This window comes from Homalodisca vitripennis, chromosome 8, assembly GCF_021130785.1.
Source record: "Homalodisca vitripennis isolate AUS2020 chromosome 8, UT_GWSS_2.1, whole genome shotgun sequence".
NCBI lineage: Eukaryota > Metazoa > Arthropoda > Insecta > Hemiptera > Cicadellidae > Homalodisca > Homalodisca vitripennis.
Genome location: NC_060214.1, coordinates 132211417 through 132234074, shown reverse-complemented (window position 1 = coordinate 132234074; position 22658 = coordinate 132211417).

The window sequence follows — 22658 nt, the reverse complement described above, 5'->3', positions numbered from 1 at the left end:
ACAGTTTGGAGTTTTTAAGTTCTCTGCCAAAATTGAGCATGGCCGGAGTAAATTTTGTTGATTCGTTACAACATGTATTTAACGCAAATCTAAATTCATTTAAATGTTGATCCCAACTACGATGATCATTTCGCACGTACTGAGAAATCATAGTTTTTAATACGCGGTTCGTTCGCTCTGTTGGATTACTCTGCGGACTATAAGGTGCGGTTGTTTTGTGAATTATTCCCCAATCAATTGTAAGTTTTTGGAAGATTTTCGAGAGGTACTGCGTTCCGTTATCTGTCAGTACTACTTCTGGAGCACCATATCGCATCAATATAAGGTCCTTCGAACTTTTCTGCCACCTTCTTAGCAGTTGCTGATGGTAATGCTAACAATTTCTACCCATTTGGTAAAGGTATCTTGGAACACCAGGATAAATCTGTTTCCTTTACGAGATCGAGGTAAAGGTCCCATCAGATCGCTGGTTACTGTGAACCAAGGTCCTTGGGGGCGTCTGAAATGCATTTTCCCCACCGGTTTACATTGTTCCACCTTGTATCTCTGACAAGTGTCGCAATTTTTTATATATTTTCGAATATCGTTTCTCCATCCAGGCCAAAAGTATCTGGCACTGATTTTCTGAATCGTTTTGTTTTACACCTAAATGGCCAGCTGTTGCGCTGTCATGATTTTCTTTCAGTACATCGGACATTAGAGAATCTGGTACGCAAAGTTTTCCAATTGGTTTTTGGGTCGGTACTTGATTTATCGATTTTTCGGTATAGTTTATTTCCTCGAATGGTGTAATCTGCATATTTATTCGGACTTGCAGATACCTTCCGAAGCATTTTCGAGTGCCAATCGGGCATGAGTTCGCCTGAAGCTTTTTCTAGCCTTGGTTCCTTGGTTTTGAGCGATAGTTGTCTCCGAGAGTTATTCGAACTGTCGTTGGCGGTGCTACAACCAACGGTTGAACCGACTACAGGATCACAGCTTGACGTGTCGATCGGATACCGGGAGAGTGCATCTGCTACTCGGTTCAGGACTCCCTTGCGGTATTGGACTTCGAAGTCATGATGCTGTAGTTCCAGCATCCAGCGAGCAAGTCTTCCAGATGGTTTCTCCAAACTCATCAACCACTTTAAAGCTTGATGGTCCAGTTATCGCAATAAACTTGTACCCTTCGAGGTACGGACGAAATTTTTGAATGGCCCATACCAGAGCTAGGCATTCTTTCTCGGTTACGGAAAATTTCTTTTCATTCTCGTGTAAAAGTCGACTCGCATATGCAATAACCTTCTCCCGCTTGCCAATAGTTTGAGTAAGCGAAGCCCCTAAACCTTCATTGGAGGCATCCACGTGGACCACAAAAGTTTCCTTGAAGTCAGGGCAGGCTAAGACCGGTGCGGTAGAACGTTTTGCTTTAAGGGAATTGAATGCTCGTTCTTGAGAATCCGTCCATTCCCATCTATTCCCCTTTCTTAAGAGTTTCGTCAATGGCTTAGATATGTTTGCAAAGTTTTCGATAAATCGTCTGTACCAAGACGCAAGTCCCACGAAACTCCGTACTTGTTTTACAGTTTTAGGTGCTGGAAAATCTACAATTGATTTAACCTTTTCTGGATCCGTCTGGATTCCTCTCTCGTTTATTACGTGGCCAAGGTATTTCAACTCCTTTTTACAAAAGTTACATTTTTCCATATTTGGTAATATTCCTGCATTTCTAAGGCGTTCGAACACTTCTTTGAGAAGTTTTAAATGTTCTTCGAAAGTTCGGGATACCAGCACCAAATCGTCTAAATAGGCAAAAGCGTAAGGCTCAAACTCAGGTCCTATCACTTGGTCTAGCAATCTCTGAAAGGTAGCCGGAGCAGAGTGTAAGCCAAATGGCATGACCTTGAATTGGAATAACCCTCTGCCGGGAACGGTGAAAGCCGTAATTGGTCTACTGTTAACTTCGAGAGGTACCTGCCAATAGCCATCCTTTAGGTCGATCGTGGATATATAGCAAGCATTTCTCAGTTTGTCGAGTATCGCACTTATTTGGGGAAGGGGATATGCATCCTTCTCACTGACCGCATTAACTCGCCTTAAGTCGATGCAACACCTTACTTTTCCATTCGATTTCTTAACCAGCACTAGTGGAGAGCTCCAAGGACTAGATGATGGTTCAATGATGCCTGACTCCAGCATCTTGTCAACTTCTTTGTCAATGATCGCCTGCATTGCCGGGTTGCGATAATAATACCTCTGTTTAATGGGTGTATCAGTTTTAAGGCAAATTTTACGTTCCAATAATGTCGTGCGACCAATAAAAACCATCGAACAAATTCAACTGATAATCAAGGAATTCTTTCAGTTTTTTACTTTCTACTTCTGTTAGTGTCATAACGGCATCAGTATGAATAGTCTTTGAATTATCGCATCTAGTCACTGTTTCTGCAGTACCTTCATGAGGAGTGATATCGATCAGTTTTAAAGGCGTTATATGGTCCATACCCAAAATCATCGGCGTAGTTAATCCTGGTAGAAACAGGGCGCGTACCTTAGTTCTAATATCGGCTATCTCGCAGTTAAATTCGAAGGCCTGAGATATCTGGCTATTTGTGCTATCGGCCATATTAACATTAAACATTTACGTTCTTAGGCCTAACACCTAACTGTAATAGATGATTAGCTACTCTTTCCCCTATAATAGTCACCATTGATCCCGTATCAAGCAGTGCACAAAAGGTAGTTTCTTGAATCTTAATGGATACAAATGGTCTAGGATCATTCGATTTAACTTCGGCACAGCTGCTTTTGTTAAATTCTTTTATTTGGTTGAGCCACTTGGGCCATTCGATTGAGGTGATTTGTTGCCCCAGAGTCCCGGGACACCTCTGGACGCTCCGGGCTCCGGAAATGTTTCCCTGCCTGCAAGGACACTGGACGGTTCGAACTCCTACTTTCTTACAGTTAAAACAGCGAATGGTTTTAGGGAGAGGACACTGGTGATATTTATGCCCTTTAGTTTCACAATTCCAACAAATAGGAATGTCAGTCGTTGTATCTGTAGTAAGATGCCTTGGCTGAGTAGTGTTAGTCGGGACAGTTGTAGAGGGCTCGAACCTTCGCTTATCGGGAAAAGATTTGGGTTTATCGTGATACAGTTCTGGCTTATCTATCATCTGAACTGGGTATGACTTAAAAACTCTACGTTTTGAGTCGTATGCCGTCTCAGGTACCATGGATTGAGCCGGATTTGGAGGAGGTCGGTAACTATTCTTCTCTCGCAAATAACTTTCATAACCTTCGGCAAGATGAATTAATTCACTAATCGAGTGAAAACTTTCCCTTCTGATCGTTAATTTGTATTCAGGTCTCATGTTTGAATATAATCGGTTTAGTGTTTGGTTTACAGAGAAGCCACCACGTCGTCGAATTAGAGTCGTAAGGGCTACAATAAATTTTCGCATTGGCTCACTCTCGCCCTGAGTTCTTCGAGTTATTTCCTCATCCAAGTTACGTCGGTAATCTGGAGGAAGATACTGCTCTTCGAAGCTGATTATAAAGTCGTCATAGTTTGTCCAAAATGACTTATTATTTCGGTACCAGAAAAGAGCGTTTCCCTTAAAAAGTTCCGGTATTGCTTTTAGTAGCCGATCGGGAGGTATTTCATAAGATTCGGCAAGTTCACTGAGACGCTCAATGAAAGAGACTGGGTCTCCATCCCCATCGAATCTCAAATTCCATTTCCGAACTTGATTGCAGATATGAGAGATATCCGGATGTCTAAGTTCAGATGTAGGCCTGCTTGCCGTGTTAGCGCCACTGTACAATCCAAAATTCGGGTCACAAGGCTCATCACCTGTGAGGGATCTTTCTGTCGGCATTCTCAATGGGTGAGGTGTTGTTATGTCTTGTGTGTTTTGTTGGGGCTATGGCATTTACAGATTTTTCGTGCATTAAAAGTGCTAATCGTTCCTGTACTAATCTAAAACTAGCTGTAGGAGGGAGGTTTTAAACATTTCTCGAATGCTAACTTCCTCATGTTGTTGTATATGACCATCAATATGAGAGGCACTAATCGGTCCTAATGCTGAGGACACAACATTAGTCGCGAGGTTTTGTTCGTATGACAATAATTCTGTTCTTGGTGGAAGAGGTTCGGGAGATGTATTTCCAGACCTAAGAAAAGTCACAAGTCGCTTTCGTAGTTCAGCCACATTACCATCCGGATTCAGATTAAATTTTCTCAACTCTTCCTGAAGGTCGTTCTTTTGTAGTTTATAAATCCAGCCCACACGAGGATCATTCTCCGAAGGGGAAGGAAGCATAATTTGGGGATTGGGAATGGTTGTAGGAGGGATCGGTAGGGCCCATTGTAGTAGCAGTTTGTACTAGTAGTAGTGGTGGCGGTAATAGTAGCAGTACTAGTGGTAGTAATCGGTGCGACTGATGTTACGACTGTAGGAGGACTCATTTTTGGCACTGTACCACCAGAAGCCTGTGGTGTCGTAATACGAGTTGAAGTCATAGTGGTTGTGGTTGTTTTTCGTTTGTTTGTGTCCCCTTGTCCATCATTTCCGTTTACATACATGAAGAATAAAATTTGATAAGGGCGGAGAAAGAGGTTTAGTAAGTACATCATTATTGTACGTATCAAATTTTCTTAAACAAAAAGTTATTGTAAAACTTTAACAATTTTTAGTCGTAAATTGTAAAGTATATTCACAAAAAAGTGTAAAGTAAATCGTAAAGTTCGTAAATTAATGTATATTACAGTCCCAGTTGTTCGGGCGCCACTTTGCGATGTTATTTTCGGGGCAAGCGAAAAATATTCGCAACTTGCCAGATAGCCAGTCGAGCTGGGTTAGAAAATTCCAGGGTTCGAGAATTTCATATAACTATTATTTATTGTTAGGAGTCGAATCAGAGGGCCCTGCGGAAGAAATTGATACTTCCAAAATAACGTTGGGCTTACTTCATCACGTCAACTCCTATAAAAATTTTGAAGAAGTAAAAAAATAAAAAAAATTATCTTGCTCAGAAAAAATAAAAATTTCTTGTTCTAGGAAAGTTATTGTTCAAGCGAGTTCGATTTTCGAAAACAACTGTATTTTTTTATTGATACGTCGGTCAGTGAGGAATTACAAGTAAGCTGAGTAGTCTCCACTGATAACTTGGTCGGGGAGTCGTATACAGTAATTATTGTAAGAGCCCGGGGTTGGAATAATTAATCGGTTTAAATAATGATGGTTAGTAGAAGCAAAATACAAAAATCAAAGCAAAATATGAATAGCAATGGCAAACAAAAGCAATATTCAAATAACACCAATTGCAAATATACAATCTTATAAATTAAACATTAGCCATGCACCAATATCACAGGGCAAACTACTATATACATAAAGCAAGCACTAACAATTAACAAAAAATATTTCTACGGGATGCAAAAGCTAGATGAATTTATAATATAAAAATAGACTAAACTGTATTTTTTTCTCTAGGCAAGTGTATAGCTCCAAAAATAAAATATCGAGTTTACTTTTTCAGGCATATAATTTTTGAAAATAAAAACAAAATAATCACTTATAACACACCATGCAGAATTACCCTACCATATGGAAGCTAAGATAAAGGTAAATGATTTAAACCATGCAATAAGACTACTAAGCTAAATTACTATAAATATTAGGGCTCTATGAATATCAAAGAAAAATTGAACACTGACCCTATCTGCACAGTTCACCAGAAAAATAAACTAAAATATCGTCAAACAAATATTTTGATGGAGGTTATCGGGGTGAGGGTGTCAGGACGTTCGCAAAAACAAAAAGAAAGGGTTGCGAGTCCCGAAATAGATAAAGGAGAAAGATTAAGGTAATCACTTATAATGATATAAATAATTAATAAAATGAAAAATTAGATTGAACTTCAATAAGAAAGAAAAATATTTCCGAGTAGATTAGAGATTCGCCAAGAAATGTGATAATAATCAGACAACAGAATGATGGTCGAGAAAACTTTATACCTAATATAAAAATTTACGTCGATTGAACATAAGATTTAGTTTATGAGGACGGGGTCGGTGGGAAGAAAGTATTTATAAAAGGAAGTCGTGGGTATAGGATGCCAGTACTATCGCCGGAAAGAAAGCAGTGGTAAGGCGAGTCCCGACTGTTATAATTTTTTCCGGGTAGGAGATAATTGGTAGGAAAGTTCGTAAAGGAAACTCGGGATGGGGTGTCAGATCGATCGCCAGGAAAAGAAATGCGAGATCTGAAAAATTTAGAAAGGAAAATTTTAACACAGTACTGTAATTAAAATTTTGTCGAAATGACAAAAAAAAATAATTCTGAGTAATTGAAATTCTAAATATAAGTTAAATTGAAGAAAAGAATAACTTTAGTAATTCAAGTTGAAAAAGTAATTAAAGTTTCAGTAAATTGAGAAAGTCAAAATATATTCTATTTAAATTTAATGATACCCTTAAATATCAAATAAATTATTAAGAGTATATTTAAAATCAAACAATTATCTTATCAAAATAAATCTATAACCATCAAACATTACTAATATATTTCAGATCGATTAAGTTTCATAAATGACAAATAAAATATTAAATTCTGTTTCACATTAAAAAAATTTGGAAGAATTGTTGATGGCGGAGATAAAACACTTTAGTAAGGAACAGGGTCGTTGTTCCTTACCTGGTGCTGGATATCGGCGGCGGGCGTCGAGTCGCGATGTACAGTCGTTCAGCGAGCGGGGTCGGGGGAAGGGGTTCGAAGTAGTCGTGGTGAGCAGCGGTCGTCGGCGGTGTCGCGGTCACTGACTGTGTCTCCGTGTGTCTTCAATCGGCCGTCATTATATAGGTTCGCGCGATCGCGGGGGTGGGGGAAGCCTTCTCCTCTCGCCGTGATCGGAGGGGAAGCGGCGATATCCGTGCGGGCAAAACTCAAGTCGTTATTCGTAATATAAAAAAAATTGTCTGTTCTATTTTTTTCAATTTTACTAATGAATATTTTAAATTTAAATTTAATTTTGCATGTTAAAAAAAATAACATGTTACAAAGCTTTACATATTAATAACCTAAACCGAGACATTTTACCATCAAATAGCAAATGAATATTTAGTTTCGTCTTTTAAAGTAAAAATTACAATATTGATTGAGATGGATATGTTACTTGGTATTTGTATTCCTCGATTATTTCGTAAAATGTCTACAAAAATTCATACATACACTTGTAATACAAAACTGAAAATACCGTAACTGTTTTAAATAGACACTATTTATGTTAACATATATACTATAGATATTCATTAATCTATTAATGCCGGGTCATGAACCAAGCTATTAAATTTATTATTTCTTATAATAATTTATTCGTCATATACATTTTACAGTAACTTAACAAAAGAATTGTTTTGTTAAAAATTACAAAAATCTCTGTGGATACTAAAACTGTAATAAAAATCAATGTTTTGTTAAATATATTTAATCCAAAGTTAATATATAAAAAGATCAATATCATACTTATAAATCTAGAAAACTAAAAATAATAGAGTAATACCGGGGATATCGCTTAAAGAAATAAATAAACAACAAATCTAAATGGTATTCTGCGAATTATTATTTCTGGAACTAGAATCAATGAAATCAAACTGCTGACAAAATAACAGTTATACAGAAATTCTAAACTTTTCATATATTTGAAATTATAAAAAACTAACAAAATATAATTACAGGGACAATGTGTCATTACGTAGAATTAATAACATTTTTTATGTGTTATTTATTATATTTTGTAAGTTTTAATATTGCTTTTCATCATTCTTCACTATCCATCACATACTTGTCACTACTGTTTCACCTAATACAGTAAGTTTGTGTAACTAAGCAGTCTCTTGGTGATTCAGGTCAAACTGAAAGTTACTTCCAGGCCATTGCATGTAAGCAGCCAGCCATAAATTTAAAAAACAACAATGAAATTGGTTTATTTGGCATTGAAATGCGGTTATTTTCGTTAAATATCAGACAGTGAAAACTGTATCAATCCCCACAAGCCGAACATTATTTTAGTAACTCCGCATTTAACGACCATAGAGTGGTGTACCCGGTAAATACATTATTGCTCTACAGGTATAGTTGGAATTGACTATAACCGATTGAGATTCTCAAATAATTTGTAGACACATCCAAAATTATAAGTTTACTTCCATAGTAAAAAATTCAAAATAGTTTATTATTTGTGTTATATATATTGAAAGGTTCAATTTCTTGAATACAAACGTATTAATGCTTCAGCTTCTCTTACAATTACGCCATATGATATAAGTCGTGTTTTATAAAAATTATTATATTTTTTAAAGAACCTAAATGGTACTTAAGTCATTGACTATATAAAAAAGAAACAAGTGATTTTATTTTTCTGATAATACTCTGACATAAACCATGTTTGTTACTTAATAATTAGTGCTTTAAAAATATAATAAGTTTATTTTGTATTAACTACAACGAAGAATCAAAATCAAATAAAAAATATGACTGCCAACTAATTTATTATATCCGTGTAGATTTTTTGTAAGAGCCAAGTATTCTGCTACATCCTAAAAAAAAAAAAAAAAAAATGCTTTAACATTTCGTTAGTCAAGTCTATGAAGTCAGCTTTTATAGCACAGCTTTGCGCGTGTATGAGCACTTCTGGTTCAAGGAAATTATATTTACGAAGCTACAATAACAGTTTAACAGTTTTCATTTTGTTAAGAAAATATATTTACATAAACATTTTTGAAAATCGTATATTTAATATAACTTTCATATTTAAAATATTAGTAAATTATATACAGTAATTTCGTCATCAATATCTGCATTAGAGTACTGACCAACTAATGCTAATTAATCATTTCTAAAATATACATTCAAAAGTAATTTGTTCCTAAAAATTTTAAATTATTATTTGGAAATGTTTTCACTGTGTTCTCAACAGCGGTTACAGGAGATGTAGAATTAAGCTTACTTTCAGCTTTCAAGACAAAATGTACATGATGTAATTTTAAATAAGAATAAGTCTATGTATAACCAAAAAGCCTTAAGCCTAACAAGAATTTCCTTGTAAACTTTCAGTACGGTCCATTACTTTTAATATGATTTAGTAAAACCCACAAACACACACAAGCATACACACAAGCATGCACACACGCACACGCATACGCACGCATGCACACACGAATACACAGACATTCGCCGCTAGATTTTAAAATGATGGTATATATTACAAGGTATGAATACATTACACCACATACCGCGTAACAGGTTTTATTCAAAATGCTTTATCATATAACATGAAAAAAATATCATATTACTATTCTCAATTTCCTTAAAAATTAATTTATTCTGTAATACTATTATTGCTATTACAGTTATCGATAAGATCAATGTAAAATTATTGGAAAAGCTCAATATAATCACACAATTAACACGATCATCACGAAAGTCGGTATTACCCATAACAAATAAAGCTTTATACAAAATCTGTTAGTTTTTCTAGATATAGCATGCAACAAACAAAAATATATTTTTTCTATGTGCTTGATTGATAGGCTTTGATAATGCTCACTCATTTTACCTACTTTTCAAAAGAGACATTAGTTTTATTCTGAAAGATGTATTGTATTACGTGATAGTACTGTTGATAACCCAACACCACTCAGATGTAAGTGTATAAAAAATGATCTACTATATATTCCATCTCCTCTTCTGCATTTACCCTAGTTTCTGATGTAAAAAGCATTCTAATGGAGAGTTGCTCTTACTGTAATATCATTATTATTAGAATAACGTTATGAAATGGAAGTACTCTCAATAAGTTACGAGTTGTAATTTTTTTTAATGATATTTTATAATTATTCTAAGATAAATCTCCTTATTAATTTCTTTTCTTAATTAGTATTTTTGGTTGACATTGAATATGGATTTTTGAAAAGGGTAAGTAAACATATCTTAAATAGACGTCAGCTAAGCTCGTATCGAGTTATAAACATTAAAGTTGCTATATTTATTTAGTCTTTCTGTCTGGTTTATTAGAGGTGACTTATGTTTGTGGACGTATATTTATATGTATCACGCTTGAGAAACTTTAATCTGACCAAAACAGTTGGCATGAAATACTTTTGACAGTATCGACATTTATTAAAGTAACGGAGTATTTTAATACATTCACGGTAAATAGTAAAAGGGTAGAAATTCTTTGTGATAATTCATTTATGTGAAAATATGTTTGTAACAAAATTTTTCCGTTTAAAATTCCTTATTACACTATAGTGATTAAACACATAATGTAATCAATAATATATTAGCCATTTCCTTGGAAAATTCTAATAACTATTAGGGACCATGCCCAAATATGGAATTAGATGTAATTAAATTTGACCCGAAATAACGACTTTAGTCAGTTTAAATACAAACTTGATACCACTATCATAATAAAATGTTATTGCATGTTTTGAATCAAGTGAGTCATCTTGTAACTGTAGTCATATTCAATGCAGCTTACTTTCGGTGTTCAAGAAAAGTAAATAAATATTTCTGTATTTTTAGTGGGAAATTCTAAAAAAACATTAAGAAAACTTGTGACCTTTTTTTGTGACTTTTTTATGGGGTACCACAACTTTTGTTAATTTGTGTGATAATATATGTTGAACAAAATCTATTTACTCATGCTGCGTATTGAAATGGCCCAGAATTTGTATACCTATTCATTAGATGGGAGATAGGGAGACTTATTATATAAACATCAGGAAAGTCAAATCTGTTTATCTCAGATTTGTTTCGCCCACGTGATATTTTGGCCAGATTGATTATGTGCATTTCTCCAGGATTTGTTATCATGCGAATATTTTGCCATGGGGCCTATCATTATTTCTAAAACAATATCTTTGTTTATAGGTTAAGGGACTATGTTGAATGAAATCTATAAAAGAGAAAAAATGAATTAAAGTTTTTCTTAAGTAACGTTTCTTAAAACGACATCAAGTATGGGGAAGGGAATGGTGGTCAGCATGTAAGTTCAGAACGCTATTTATTTGTAATCACAAACTGTGTGACTGTGTGTGTGTGTTTCATTATTAACTATAAAATTCAGTAAGTAATAACTTATTATATATGTCTTAAATGTTGTTATTAAATATAATGGTAACTGATCGTCGAGTTTCCACCATAATATATTTTGTAAAATTTCACTAATAGTTTATCTGTAAGCCTTTAAGGGGATGTACAATAAAAAGCTTACGATACTTATATTCCATATGGACGGTACAAATGTAGACCGACTTGATCTCAAAATCGGCTTATTCTGTCTGCAACCCGACGAATGGACGGTAAAGATACAATAATTCTATTTGTAGTAGATTCAATGCAGTATTAGGGTAATTGATCTACCGTAAGTTGGAAGTTTCCTCGTCTTAAACAATTCGAAGTAATGTGAATGAATTTTATTTTGATGTAATTGAAAAAAAGTAAGATTTCATTTTGAACCTGTTTATGAGTAACGTATGAATTATCACGGTTTGTTCTTTGGTGGTAGACAGTAACTTCATTAGGTCGACGAGTTGAGTAGTGTATTTAAATTTTATTGTAACTTGAAGTACATGTCTACGTTGATTAGTTTCCTATATGTCTGTCTGTATGTATTTTTATAGAAAACCATACGTTATAATGTAATACAATAAATCCTGCCAAACATAAGAAAAATATTTATTGTAGCAAAGCAGTGTATAAAGAAGTATGATATTATCTCTAATACTTAAAGTAGGTCGTAACTTTTTCAGGCACTTTCTGTAAAATTAGCAATTTTCGTAAAGAATTCTTAGAATTACTTTCTTAGAAGATTTTGCCAAATATCCATTGTTATAGAAATAATCTATGTCTAATAATAAATGCCTCCCGGCCACGCGCAATAAACCTACAATAGACTCTCTAGGGTTGCATTGCATGAAACTAATATTATTGAATAAAAACAACAATAAATATAATTATTGTAACCTGAAACTTAAATTTATAAAAATTTTGACTTTTAAAAGCATTATATATATATATATATATATATATATAATATATATATATATATATATAAAATATCATTCTTACTGTGAAACTAATTCGGATGATCTACAGAAATTATAAGACTCATCTGGCTCAGCACCATTTTTATTATTTTGTAATGTCTAATGAATTAGACTAAACGTTCCATGAAAATTTGTACATTATATTAAGAAGTACTTGAAACAACGAAACTTTTGCACTTAACAAAAAATTTCTTTATTCGGAATTTCTACTTACTCCCATGTTTAGGCCTTCATAGTTTTTGAATTTCATTTAGATCTACAGAATATTAACATATATTTTAAGTGTCTTTCGAACTTAATGGTCATTTAAATTTAAAAAGAAACTATATTTTTTCGTCGTCAGAAGTTTTAAGCTTCTCCAATTGCTAGAAAAGCTTATTTTAATTGTATGAAGCCTCACCTAAAATATTTCCTGTCGGTATCATGATCAGGATTTTTCAAATCTTTGACCAATGTGCAATTATATTGTAACTACCAATCTAATAATTTATATAAGGAGTTTTCTGCCACGTTTAATGGTTTTAGTTAACGGAAATACACATTATATGATGTTTATGTACGTACGCCGGTATTCAATGCAGCATTTAGAATATACACCTCCTAAAAACGTAACCTAACCTTTGCTTAAATTTGTCTACTAAAATGCATACCAGATACAGTGATTTAAACAAGTACATTAATTAATTACCTATATGTAATAAAGTATAATTAATATTAAGTACATTGCTTTATCTAACACAAAGCTTTGCTTTGAGGTAATAAGTCTTTAAACACAATTGAAACTTATATGTAAAGTCCTAGAATTTGGAAATATTTTAACCATACGAGGCAACTCATGTTAATGATAGCTTCATATATATCCTAAAAATACCAATTTGATAAACACTTGTTAAGTATCTGTAAAAAAAATTTGGGGGAAATAAACATTAAGCAAATAAAAAAATAAATGTATATATAATGTATATATATATATATATATATATATACATTTATAATAAACAATAATAAATATAAATTTGTTTATTTATTTGCTTAATGTTTTTTTCCCCCTAATTTAGTTACAGAAACTTAACAAGTGTTTATAAAATTTGTATGGATAGGATATGTGCTTCGAGATTAATTACGATATGGGAATTGATATTGATTAGTGGCCAATGAAAATAATACTCCATTGCTGCACCCATTTTGGTGTGTTAATAGAGAAGAGGAATGAATTGTTTTTACCTATTAGGATACTGCACAACTAATGGCACCCATTATTTGTGGGGAGACGTTGAATGTGGTGATCCCAGCTTCAGATGACTAAGTTAATATCGATGCTTAACTGTTCTGATCGACCCAACCGTCTTTTTATATGGGAATTTTGCCTGTTAAATGTTGTATAGTTATTTATTAAACTATTTATTGTAATAACTTTATAATGGTTCAAAGAGTACACAGTTTTTTGTTTTTTTTTTTTTTGTATAGCAAAATACAATTATACGATATCGAAAAAGCTAATATAAAATTCCGTTTGTGTAAACATATTTTAAGGTATGCATCTTTACCCATCTTAAGTGTTTCAGCTGTCAGATTCGAAATACATGACATTTTCAAATGTTTGTATGATCAATATTCAAACGTGTTTACGTCGTAGTACCTATAAGGTTCCTTGCACCTGAAATTTTAAGATCTAAATTTTTAATACATCAGAAAACATATAGTATTGATAATTCCACATTCTGAAATTTTGGCCAAATCTTAGTTTATCGGCTTTGTAAGCTTCCTACACATTTAGAATTTGAATCTCGTCATGCTTCTAGGGATTAGAAATGTGTTGGCTTGTTGTTTTAAAACTATAACGCTACTTGAGAGAATAGGAATCCATCGTATCCTTCAGTTCTTATTAAATATTAAGCAAGCGTGAGCAACGTTAAAATTAATTAAACAAGTTACAGGCAGAAAGAACCATAAACTAATAAACATAAAAAAAATGTTCAAAAATCAAGAACAATCTAAATAAAAACATCGACTTGCATTTTTCTACATCCCATTCTTCGCCTTTATGGTCTTTTTATACCGTTGATGCTTTAAAGCTTACGTCCATTAGTAATTTCCCTCTGGCTCTCGTATTCTTTGGTGTATTGATGAGGTGTGTCTACAATAAAAACTGCTGCTGCTGCCAACATCACCAAAACGAAAAGCCAGGTGACCTGTCTTTTATAATTAATTTTTAATACTTATTGTATTTTGTATACTACAGTTGGACAATAAACGGTACTCTTTTGTCAGTGAAAATTTGCTCGCTGCACGTGTTACTGAGTAGAAAAGTTATTTTACGTTCATATTTGATTAACTGATTCTTAATAAAATCCATGAAATATCGAATTCTGAGTTTTCTGCTGTTGCATGCTTCAGTTACTATAGAAACTTCTTTACACTATTATGATAAACATTTTTGTAATCTTTTGCGCATACTCCGAGGCAATTGGTTGTATAACTTAAAGCCCCATAAACGTGCAGCAATTTTACAGAAACAAATAAATCAAGTACTGTGCTTCCCAGTTTTGGGTTAGACATCTTTTCGTAACTTATTAATGGAAATTAGGCACAGCCTATATTTGTTTTGCTGTAACAATAAACATTAATTATTTACAATAAAATCCACTGTGATGTTTCATTTTAATGGTTGTAATGTCAATTGTGTAAAGCAACAATTGTTTTTTATGAGATCTTTATGTATATATGTATGTTTCCACTTAGAAAGTTTATGCGTTATGTCCCTTGGTGTAGCACACGGCCAGACCGCACTGCAAAATATAGAAGTTATCAAAGCGCCTGCATATTATGAGTTTGCAATTACGAGACAGTAATTAAATGGCCAAACCATATTTGTAGGTGCCAAGTTTTTATGATTATTTGTCTTTAAAATAAATTTATTTTTAAATCGAAGGCTTGAGTGATAGACAACTTTATAATAAAGTACATGTACGTGTACAATGGTTATAAAAATAACGATTTGAGACAATTTTCTTGATCTTGACAACAATACAAACTCTTCATCGGCGTTCGAATTAGAATTCACTTGATCCAGGATTCCTCATACACGGGCAAAGCTTACGAAAAGCGTACGAAAGCGCGTGCAGCGGGAAACAGCTGGCTATATAATAAATTATATGTTTTAGTAATTGATTGATCATTCTAGCTGGGCAAAATTTCTGTTTCAAGTTTAGAACATACGTCAAACTTTTTTGTATCTAGATTGGTGTAACAGATTGTATTATATAAACTTTGTTGTACATGTCATTGACATTATTTGCTTTTGAAATATGTTGGAACCAATATATTAGCAAAATATTTGTGCATTACATTGTTTTTTGAGATATAGATATATCATTATTTTATTAAAACCATCTTTAACAAAAACTTATTTTAATATCTAATTACTTAGCCCTATAAACAAAACCAATTAAAAAAGTAAAATAAATGAGTTGAACACAATATACATTTGATAAATATTATACAATATATCTACACAGTGCATTATGCTCATTTAAATGTTATATCAAGGACACGTATTATTTAAATAGTCAAATTGCTGAATAGTTTTAAATAAAATAACTTATTCAGGTAAAAGATATTTCCAAGACTTTTTGGACATAGTAAATGTACACAAGTAAATACGGACTCTCAATTTTGATACTTTGGAAATACCAGAATAACTATTTTCCATTGATAGTGGAATTACATGCTCTAAAACTATTACTTAAAATTCATGCATGTAACGATTATTTAGTATTGTAAATTTATTTATCATAAAGTACATTTATTAATATTGATTATTTGATAATTAATATTTTTAATCATTGTTGCACCAAACTTTATGACCAATTGTTTTCATAAGAGTGAAGTATTATAACTAAGTATTGTCAGAAAGTAATACTACTAATAAATACGCATGCTAATTTCTGAGTAGAAAAGTTCAGCGTTAGTTGGACGCAAAAAGATAGGTCAATAGTTATTATGAAAAATTTTTGTTTCAAAATATTCAATATTCGAATGGTTTTATACAGAATCATAGTTTTTTTATTGAAATAGTTTGGTTCTATTTATTTTTCTGAACAGGATACATTGTATAGTATTTCGGACTTTAACCATCATTATATTTAAAACAGCAATAATCCTTTCAAACATTTCACCGCCAAAAACAAAGTTTAAACACAGGACATACGTGAGATGTAACATCAAACGCTCTTTATACGTACGAAGCCCTGGAGCTGCTTTCATCTCTAAAATAGCAGTTCAATTAACCCTTAACAACATATAGACCTGGATATAATCGTTATTCAATATTGGATACCTGTGACTTTGTTAATGGAGCGTACTCAAAGCCCTGAGCTGTCACTGTGTTTACCTGTATGTACCTAATTATAAACCTTCCTGAACCATCGTTTGATAAGTTGAGTTTCTACTAAATGTAGTAAAATAAAGAGTAAATATTGTAAGTAAATAATTAAACATCGCATTGTATGTTATTATTTAATATAACAAATTTGATATATTTATTGTATTTGTTACATTTAAATTAAATTTAGTTATTCTAATAAGGTTATTGAGATTTTCTTTAGGTATTTAAAATTTGGAAGTTTAAGATATACGGAATGAAAAATACCTACAGATACAGACCTGTATTTTTGGTAAGAATTAATTTTTCCAGCGAAGTTATTAATTATTAAAGTTTACTTATATGTGTAATATTGTCATTCAAACACATGTGTAGTTAAAAACTAATCTTACATCGAGGAATACATTGGTATATACGATTGACCGACTGATCACATCTTATATAAACAAAAAGGCCTTAGCCTATCGTTTGGCTCTAATACTTTTATGTTCTCTAGATACATGAAAGTTAGGATTTTGAAAAATCCCTAGATTTAAAATATGTTAAATAGGATCAATGTATGTTCACTACCTCAATTTGACGAAGAGTATTAATAATATACATTGGTAGTTTCTTTTAACATCTGCAAATTTAATTCTTACCAAGCACCATATGAGGTATCTAATAAACTACCATGCAATGTTGTAGACAAAATCTAGAGGTCACGGAATCTTACAAATATTGTTTCTCTTTGCGACTTGATAGTCCTACAAGACCGATCTTTATTCTATAATCTATATGGGTTTCACTATTAAATAATACATTTAATAAGGACAAACCAATACTTAAAACTTTTATTTTTGCGAGGCCTTTTAATAGCAAGGCTATCTTCGTAAGCCAAATCACAAAAAATAGATTATTGTAAGATCTTTCATTGACTATTTTATGTCTAAATTGTGTTTATAATGACCTTTAAAAAAACTTGTTCATGATAACCCTCTTTCACAAAATTTAAATGTGTGTAAAATCCGCGGGTACATATTAGCCTATAAGAAATCATAGCAACAAAGAAAATGTAGGAAAAAATCGTTTAAATACTTAAGTTAATCCAATCTTGATATTTCCTACATGCAAGACATCAATCTGAAACACTGCGGAAGAGATTCTATTCAGGAATCCTAGGATCGCGATATTAAACATTCTTTCTGTGTTTCCAAGGAAATATTACTACGGCTCGGGGTGTAATATTTTTGCTGCTTCCGGGATTTCGTGCGTTCCTTCCGTTAGTTACAGCAATTTTTCAGAGCTGACATGCGTCCGCTGTCTTCTCGCCCCAGTGAGTCTCTGCTTACGTCAAATTCCGATTGTATTGAAGTGAGGGAACATATCACATCTAAAATTATAACCATCATTGGTTTCAGAGGCCGTGTTGAATGTAATTATAGCGGTTTTATAATTTCTGACTGCGACTACATGCCGTGATTTTAATTAACATTACAAAACTCACAAAGGTAACGTACAAATAGTATCCAATAAAACTATGAATACAAATAAAGCCAAATTATTTGCTCATTTAGAAACATTATCCTCCGTTTTGGTAAAATACAAAACTGAATAATTGTTCACTCGTAGCTAAATACAGTAAAAGTAGAAATAGTTTTACAGTCGAGACAAAAAATGCTTATTATTGCAGTTCAATCAAGTCTGATAATACCTAATTTGTGGTAATGGTTTCACTGATTTTGATTGCTCCACAGTGCATTTACGTTCAAGACTAATCTCTTTTTATTAACAAAGAAGGTATATGTTACACCAAGTATCGTGTAAGCGGACTTTTAAGTTTGCTTGCAAATGTCGGGCGGATAGATGGACTGTATGTACTCCGGCAAACAATCGAGAAGTTTTGTCAGCCTACGACAAATTTGTTTCGTTGATTCTTAGCCTGATTCCAGTTTAGGACATGAACCAACATAAACTCCGCGCTTCTCTAAGTGAAAATGAAAATGAATTCTAAATATAAGTTTACAGATTCAATCATTAAAATTTTTTTTTGCCACATGATACATTCACTTAAGTTCATGTACTTAAATTTCAGAGGAGATTTCACTTCTGGCTGGTTTATACCTTCCAGCTGAACTGACACTGGGTCCAGCAAATAGTGACGTCACTTAAATCTGAGCAACCTTATGGATGGTCAGGGGCCATCAATTACCACAATTCAGGTGATTCTGGGATGCAAAGAAAAATGTAAATGTCCACTGCGGGAAATTATGTTGGGAGTATGTGGGGTTCTTCCCATAGGTGTCCTTATAGACTATGTGAAATTTAAAAGAGCAAAAAGAATATAGAACATTGTATCACAAAGGAAAAATTTTTGTATGCTAAGATGCGCAAGAGTGCGTAGAAATGAAATAATGTTACGGATTTAATTTTTAAAATTAAACATTATTTTTGAGTCAAAGAATAAAAGAAACATATAAATATAGTAAATAAATAAATATATAAGAATATACATATATTATATATATATATATATATATATATATATATATATATATATAAATAAAACTTTATATTGTCAGTTCGAGCAAATAGAGTTTTACTTAAATATATTTTGAAATGAAGTACACACGATGTGTAAGATCGTTGGATATTCAATTTGCACTAAGCAAAGGAAGTGCGCATTTAGTACTTGCATTTGTACTTATGTAGTACTTGAAATTCGAAAATTACAGCTTATTTTAATTATATATTTAATTGGTTACGTGGTGATTATATGGGGAGTTGAAACTAATTTAGACGTTTAGGACTTCAAGCTAAAAACCAACCGAAACCCAAATAATATATAAATTAAATGTGAGTAAACTACTAAATTTAATTTATGTACATGGATACAATGCATTGTTGTAAGAAATATCTAATAAAATGTAATGGTTCAAAGAATATATTATTTGTATGTATATATATATAATAAAATTAAAAAATTGAAGTCTCGATATGTATAATTATAAAACTTATATGTATTTCACTGCCATTCACAGATGAAAATACATTAAATCTTTCGTTAAGTACATAGTCCTGCAACGATGTAATAAGCTCCCAACCATGATCTAAAAATATAATGTAATATATTCATTTTACAATATATATATATGCTTATATATGTGTTATGTGTTAATAATTTATCAAAATACAAAATAATTCAGTATAAATATTTATTTCACGTTGTAACTTACATTCCTTTAAATACACAGCTCAATATTAGTACGATTTAACATTTTCATCATATTCTATACTTAAAATCAAATAGCGTTAAAATCATCTTGTGGAGATTATTCCATACATACTAGTTTCAAAATTTTAGGTTTTATTTTAAAACCGTTATAAATTTTGACAGCCGAGTTTTCTAGTCAGAGAAAACTGTCACTAATAAAAGTTTAACGTGTAGTTTTACATGCTTGTTATGTAAATAGCATAAATTTGTAAAGAAGCTAGAAAATTTTAGTCTGTATTTATGAAAAACAATTTTAATTATTCACATACTGATAACAGTGGCTGCCTTTAGAGCACCTAAAACTTTAAATTATTTCAACGTAGTATCGTTTATTAAATATTCTATCGTTCCATTTGCTAAATTGCATAAGTTCCTCAAAGGTCTAAGTGTACTAGCTTAGTACGTTTTAATGTTCTCTATACAAAGGTAGGAGTTGCATGCTACCAATCTATACAAGTGCAATGTGTGGTAGCAGTAGGAAACCCAACACACGTTCCATACATAGATAATTGACATAATTTCATTACAGTAATTAGTTTTCCACTACATTTCCAATATAGTCCATTATACTCTAACTACAGACACAATTACACTAATACTTTGACGTAAGCTTGTTTTATTCACTTTCTACTAAGAATTATTATAATAATTTTCATACACAGTTAACACTTTTATCTTTCATATTTAAAAACAAAGTAAACTTTTACAAACATATTATGTGTATATTTCTTTAAAATTTAAACTATGTGATTATTCGTTTTAATAATTATGGATTAAACCAAGATTAAAAATTCAATTTTAACTATAACTTAATCCCACTGATTACTTTAAGAATGTGTTGTTCAGTGGGATTCAGACTCTAGTGTAGCCTGTAAACTGTATTATTTTCCAAAAATGAGTCTGATAATGATGCATTTCCCCTTCTTTGACTGAGGTCGTTGAAGGCTATCACATTGCTCTATCATATAGAGCAAGTTTTACCTTTCGCTCTATATGAGGAATGTAAAAAATTATTTTCCGTTTCGTCATCTGTCTGGCTGCAGGGTATCTAAAGAATACTCAAACACACGTCCATGCGTACTATTATCCTGCAGAAACATTAGGAGTATTATTAAGATAAAAAAAAAACCTTTTATTAATTTATGCAAGAAAAAAGATAAATAAAGTAAAATTTTAATTTACCAAATTTATCGAAAGATATGAAAAAATAATAGAAATATTAAATTTTTTATAGGGTCAACCTGAGTGGTGCGGTATTGGCAAGTTGGCAAGTTCCCGCAGGGGGTTGGGGGGGCCTAAGTGGCAATACTCCGGAGTTGAGAAAAATTAGTGTTATCCATGAAGCTGAAACTGTTGCTCTTCGTGAACAGTTACGTAACACGTCATTATTAGTTCTTTAGAATTTTTTATATTATTTATTCATTATTGACTAAGAGCGAAGCATACCATTCAAGAAGTCTCTTGTGTCTGTCCCTCTACCTGTATGACATTATGTGGTATAATTTACAGAAATTTGAGAACAGTCCTATATGTGGAAACGAATAATTAGGGAATGGTTACAATTAGTGATTAAAGTAAAATTATCAAGTATTATGCCATTTTGTAGAAACGTTTATGAACATTTGATGTATGTATAATAGATATAAATACCAGAGAGCCATATTTTGGATATATTTCGAGTAGTTAACTCATGTATCAGCAATATTAATATAATTCTACGTTTTCAGAAAACTTCGTTAGGCTCCTTTGAAGTAGCAGGAATTTTTTTAATTTTTAAATATTTTTGTCTAACGTAATTTAACACTACATCTAAAACATGCATGTATAGGCGTGCTAAGTAACGCATCTTTAGTGGATTTATAAGATAGCAGAATAACTGTAAATATCGTTTGCACAGACAGAAATCCAATGTTTATAGTATATATATTGTTGGTTGCGAGAAATAAACATCACTAATTGGGGGGGGGGGGGGGTGGGGGGGGGGGGGGGTGGGGGGGGGGGGGGGTGGGGGGGGGGGGGGGTGGGGGGGGGGGGGGGTGGGGGGGGGGGGGGGTGGAAAACACAATATCTATAACTCACACACTAAAATGCCGATGACGCGTGCAATTAGCTCTATATAAACGTGTTAACAGGGAAGTGGACCTGTACGTCATTAGTTATTAGTTTGGAGATGAATTAAAAGGCATATGTTGGTAGGTTTTGCATACTGCATATGGTCGTGCCCACATACCGCGATAATGAGTGCTACTTTACCGGTCTTTAAAACAAAATGCCGATGACATATGCCGTAAATTGTGTATGGCTCGTAAAGACGGAAGTGGACCTGCCACGTTATTAACACTCACTTCTTTATCCCGCTTATTTACTGCTTTATCGTCTTGAAAACCACGATGACGAAACATGTATCATGATTTTATATACATGCAAAACACATTTAATTTTATTGAAGGATTAAATTTGTTTTTAGAAGCTATACATACGTAGAAAAAGTACAACCAATATAGAACTAATATTAAATTTTCGGAGATACGTAGATGAACCTACTACTTAAAACTGATGAGTTTTTGGTTCACACTGTGTAGAACATTATTTTACAAGTTTTTTTTTGTTTTTTGTTTTTTGTTTTGTTTTTTATTATAAAAGGAGAGGCCGATCCCCTTTTAAGCCTTATTCTGTCCGCCCTCATGGCCCACTGGCCTGTGCGAGGATCTTATCAAACAGAATAAGGGGGAGAGTCGATACAGTACAAGGTCGATGGTACTGATGAAAAGTGCAATGGTCACTGACAGGATTGGAACCTGCGTTATCTCTAACTCAGACCCAAAGTCCAACGACTTAGACCGCTCGGCCATCGCCACTCCCAAAAAAATTATTTAAATTAGAGAAACAGTTCAGCTTGGCTGTTGAGTGTCCTCTTAACAGTT